Raw genomic sequence first — 5,641 nt, 5'->3', positions numbered from 1 at the left:
AGCCAATAAATCCAAAAAATACATTAGCCATCCATACTCTCCAGTTGAAGAATATACAGGATGAATACATATGATGAATCATACTCATCCTACATATCCTCCACGTAGAGTGCAAGGAAGAACAACGCTTGTAATAATCAAACAGATGAAGGTATTTAAGCAGGTGAAGGACTTGCTCGGGGGGCGAGGTGGGACTAGAAATGTTAAGTCCTGGCACGAGAAAAGGTGATTTTTTTCAACTCCTTCAAATCACCCCAAATTTGTTCTACATCCTCAAATAGATAAGTCAAACATGTCTATGAAAGAAATTTAGAAAAAAATTATCCTACAATGCCCCCTTAAGGCGTGTAGACCGCTGTTTTGATCAGTCAATCTACAGGGCAGAATAAATTGATCTAACCACATGTATTTGACATCACAATTTTGAACTCTTGGCTTGGCCACACTGTCATGCATGGAACCGTCATATTGAGGGATTTACAGAGTGAAACAAACAAAATGTAACGACGAGGTGGTGCCACTAGCCCATTACCCCCAAAGAGACCACCATTGTGAAAATTAAAGGAGCTAAAAGTGTTGCGGAAATAAGATATCCAGAATACCAGATACATACGCCCACCTCGGCCGGCTGGCCATGCATATGGACTTTGGTGGCTGTGAGCGTAGCTCAGATGGTTAGTTTCTTGTGTTGAATCCAAACCCATGGTTTGAGTCCTAGATTTAGCATTAGTGCTTGCATTTTTCTGAATTTAATTTAGGCTTTTCGATGATATCCATTTAGGCTGGCCATAGTGGAGTAACATAAGTAGTATCATGGACTTGGAATTCGCAAACATGCTTATGTGGCAGACAATTAAAGAAGAGAGAGATGATTATAGTAACATAGGCAGATAACATAACATAATAAATGTGATGCTACTATGTGTCGTAACATAATAAATGTGATGCTACTATGTGTCATGCATGGCAATCAATGAGACCACCTATGATACTAATCTATGATACTATGCACTATAGAGATAGTAACATAGACTAGTAACATATGCATGTTACTAGTCTAAGTTACTCCCCACTATGACCAGCCTTAGTGGGAGTAGACGTTCTTGTCGACTACGAGACGTCCGTGGTGGTTTCGTCAATCTTGTACCGTCCCCATATGCTCACAGAGATAGAGTATATGTGTGCACGTTTATAGAGGTGACTATGCATGAGCATCAGCGATTATACTGTATTAGAAAACAATCATCCACGTGTGATGGATTTGGAATCGTAGCATGAAACGTACCAAAGGGAGGAACATTTTCGCCCTGTTCACATCACACACTGAGGTACTGGAAATCAAAGACAAGCTCAAGACAGACAGACAGTCAAACTTGCGGCTTTGTCGGCCGTTTGTTCTTTCGGAATTGCTCCGTACTACGTAGGTTTGGACTTTGCCTGGCATCATGTCCGCCTACACCTACCCTACTCACACGTACGTACGTGTGCGCGCACTCGTGCACCTGGAGTTTGGACTCGGCTGGAGTGGAAGGTGTGCTGATATTGCATCACGCCCGCACTCTGAGTCTCTCGTCACATGCAATCATGCAAAGTGAAGGCTTCAAAAAAGACAAAAAAAATATACGTTTTCGGTGCATCCTCATGAGGATCCACCACCTTTGCAAGGTATAAATACGTGAGGCTCCAATGGGATCAAGTCTTGACCGGCGCCTTACGAGTGAATCACGTACTAGTATCATATATGTATATCAATAACTAAAGGTTCACATTTTTGGAAGAACAAGATCGAAAGAGGTACTGTTAATTTAAACGAAAGCATCATCAAGGGATGAACGAATCAGCTAGACTAGCTAGCACCTCAGTCAGTGCTGCGCCGGCGGGGCACAGATGATGTGCGCGTTGTTGGAGTGGCACGACGGCGTGGCCACCGAGTCCTCCACCTCCCCTCCCAGAACCCGGCGCGCCAGCTTCGAGCCCAGCACCCGTCCCAGCGCTTGCGGCAGCACTGGCGCCCCTGAACCCTTCGTCTGCTCCGGCGCGACACCACCCCCGCCCAGTGCCAAAGTTGCGATAGCATCATCGTCAGCATTTGCTCCACGATGACTGCCACCGGTCGCTCCCTCCTCCGTGGAAGGGCGGACTTTGGCGGGCCCCGTCGTCGCGGCGGCGTGGTTCCGATTCGACGGCACCGTGAACCATCGTCGGAGACAGGACCCCGGGTTTCTGCGGCTCTCGGAGAGACGGTCTTGAGCCGTAGGAGCTCCGCACAAGGGCACATGTGAGAAGAAGCAGCGTGAGACCAGCGCACGAGCACCGTGCCATTTTGGTCAGGGTTTTGGGGAGGCACTAGGTACGTAGCTAGGTGAGCTATCTTTCGAAGATACTAGATGACCAGTTGCGCCAAATGGCGCAAAGACCCATTTAAAACCATGCGCGTGTTGAAAATATTTCCATTTTTTCAATAACCGTATATTTGAATACACTTGGTAAGAACTTGTACCCCTATATATAAAGGAAACTAAATGCAAATATTTTCTTAAGGTAATAATGTCACAAATTAGATCATCGGTAGGTCAAGATAGTTGAATCTGCAATTAGCAACTCCTAGTAGTTGTAAACTTGCATTAAAAAAGAGTAAACACAAGTGACACAATAAAATGTACTTAATACATGAACTCATGAACATTGTGTACAGGAGAAGTTAATCGAAATAGTGGTCAACTATATCATATAATTTGGTTCTATACTCTTTTGTGTATATATCCTGAATGCTACCCCTTTGTGATCAACTCTTTGTCCTTCGAATCGAATGGCACAGCTACTGCCCCTTGTGGAAAAGGAAAGGACTCTGTAATATCCATAAATGTAAAAGGAAAACATCATGTAATGCATCTCAACCTACGGAAAACAATGTAAAAACCATACATGCTATCTACATACCCTCATTGTCTAGAAAAGCATAAGTAGCTGAGCGACCCTGTACAAAAGAATTGACAATTAGCAAGAAAGAACCATGCCATCAACTGTCTAGACAACCATAAAACAATAAGTGGCAAAAGTCCCATCAGAATTAGCATTTGACATCTAGTTTATGAGCTAAAGTTGTGCATTCACCAATCGATAAAACATATTAAGATGCAGTAATGGAAATAAAATTGTATCGCTTCACATACAGTAAGTGAAAAAGAAATGAGTAAGGGGACCAAATTTAGTTGCCTAATCAGATGTAGCAGAGATAGAACCTAGTTTTTTTTACCTTGCCTACTTCTGGCCAATACCCCCCCCCCCCCCCCCACACACACACACACACACACAGATGCCCCTCTTCCCGTGCAGAAAATGCCTCTAACCCTCCTCCGAGCATTAAGGCCCAGACTGACAACAACATCCCATAGGACCGCAAAAGGCAACGAAAGTGAGCCAGGTGGCTTGGCCTGTTACCTGCACTAACCCAACCAAATAAGCATAGCGAACGGATCAAGGCAGAACGCATGACAGTGAGTGTATTTTATTGATAAGCCAGATTGAACACAGTTGAGAAACAATGTTAAAAGATCATATCGAGACAATAAACGGAAGCGGTTTAGTCCAAACTCTCTCAACAGAGGAACACCCTAGCTTTATGTGAAAACTTAAAAGAAGGCACATAATGTAAGGTTTTGACACTACATAAACTATAGTAATGATCTGCTGCTTAGGACACGCATCAATATATGATGCATATCTATTTCACGAAAGCCTAAAGGTACATCCACAATTAAGAATATCTGAAAATTTGATGTGCATGCCAAGAATAAACGATGGCCAATACTCCTATAATTAAAAAATTGTACAAATAATTAAAAGATTGAACACAGTTGAGAAACAATGTTAAAAGATCATATCGAGACAATAAACGGAAGCGGTTTAGTCCAAACTCTCTCAACAGAGGAACACCCTAGCTTTATGTGAAAACTTAAAAGAAGGCACATAATGTAAGGTTTTGACACTACATAAACTATAGCAATGATCTGCTGCTTAGGACACGCATCAATATATGATGCATATCTATTTCACGAAACCTAAAGGTACATCCACAATTAAGAATATCTGAAAATTTGATGTGCATACCAAGAATAAACGATGGCCAATACTCCTATAATTAAAAAAATTGTACAAATAATTAAAAGATTCAGACTTGTGAGTAATATTAAGAAACAACATATCCTAGCCAAGGTGTGCAGGCAATAAACATGTGAATCCAAGGAGTAGGAACTCACCGATTATAAACCAACAACAAACAATGTTGTTATTGCCTTCACTCTTTATTACTGGGAGTGGCATACAGGTTCAGTCCCTACAGATGTTACTTCCAACAGATGGCTTCGATTCCGATTCAAAACCATTTTACATGGCGCTTGCATGGCTTCTACTACAGGGATGATCTGAACAAAGAAGTGAAACTCATCTTAGACAACCTTCAAGACAAAATTGGGTAGCTAAAATAAAAATCGTTAAAATAAAAAAAACAGCGTTCCAATGTCTTTCGATGATGTACCACTTGCACAGAGTGCCAAAAACAACCGACTATTGTAGGAAGATAAAAGGCAAAGCAAATACAAATATAAAATAATCTAATTAGTATGTTATTTTTTTTTACCACTTAACATACAGCCTTTACTGGCATACAAACTACTCCCTCCATCTAGGTGTGTAAATCAACATCTTCTTAACTATTGATTTACAAAAAAAATCAGCTAGACAGTAAGCATCACAAAACTTTCAATAGCACAGCGAAATACAAAATGAGTGGACTCATTCAAGAAACAAACATTTAAGAAGTCACAAAAAGAGAAATTTTGTTACCTGCTATTTTTCTTGGTACTCCAGAGGAAAAAGCCATCAATAGTAAGAGCAGCAGCACACAGGAACTTGTTAATCCTGAGGATGTTATCCATTGGCATATTTGCACATGAAGTAGTTACCTGAAGCTCACGGTGGCAAAATGGACAACAAATGCAGCAGTGTCTATAACAAGTAAACAACACATTAGATTAGTAATGAGCAGAAATCACTGGATTAGTAATATATGGTTCATTATGTACACAGTTCCTTCAGTACAAAAAAAATCCCATATAGCATCAGGCATTAGCTAACTAAAATTAGAGGCATCATCTCTGTTGCAAGCAGTTTTTATTTTGCGAAAAGATCACGTGTAGTATCATGTTCCTACCTGTACAGAAAAGCAAAAGGATTGATGACAGTAATGTATTAGTTCTCATCTGCCACATAAATTCAGTAAAAAGAATTGTAGGCATCAACATCGTATCTAAAATCCAGCATGGCAAAATGTAAACAAAATGCACCTGTTTCTATCACAGGAAATACCTAAACAAAGAAATCTCATACATATATCCATGTAGGGGAAAAGCTGTAGCAGCACCATATTTAGAAGGGTGCGACGGCTGGCCAAACTGTGGCCTCTGCCCTCTATGTCAGCAATGCCAAGAGTCGGCCGCCCACCTTTTCCAATATCGCTACACCACCCGCATTTGGAACAATATTCTCCCGTGGCTTGGAATGCATCACATCACTACGGCGGCTTGGCAGACAATGACTTCGGTGAGAGCATGGTGGAATGGCAACCTTCATATTCGCCTTG

The 5,641-nt window shown here is 41.4% G+C and overlaps 1 pseudogene; it reads right to left on the bottom strand.

The window, feature by feature from the left end:
• Positions 1-1,862: 1,862 nt before the first annotated feature.
• LOC123094359 (uncharacterized) lies at positions 1,863-2,322 on the bottom strand (annotated as a pseudogene).
• Between the last annotated feature and the right edge of the window lie 3,319 nt (positions 2,323-5,641).

This window comes from Triticum aestivum, chromosome 4B (assembly GCF_018294505.1).
Source record: "Triticum aestivum cultivar Chinese Spring chromosome 4B, IWGSC CS RefSeq v2.1, whole genome shotgun sequence".
Lineage (NCBI taxonomy): Eukaryota > Viridiplantae > Streptophyta > Magnoliopsida > Poales > Poaceae > Triticum > Triticum aestivum.
This window is presented reverse-complemented; position numbering and strand designations above follow the sequence as displayed.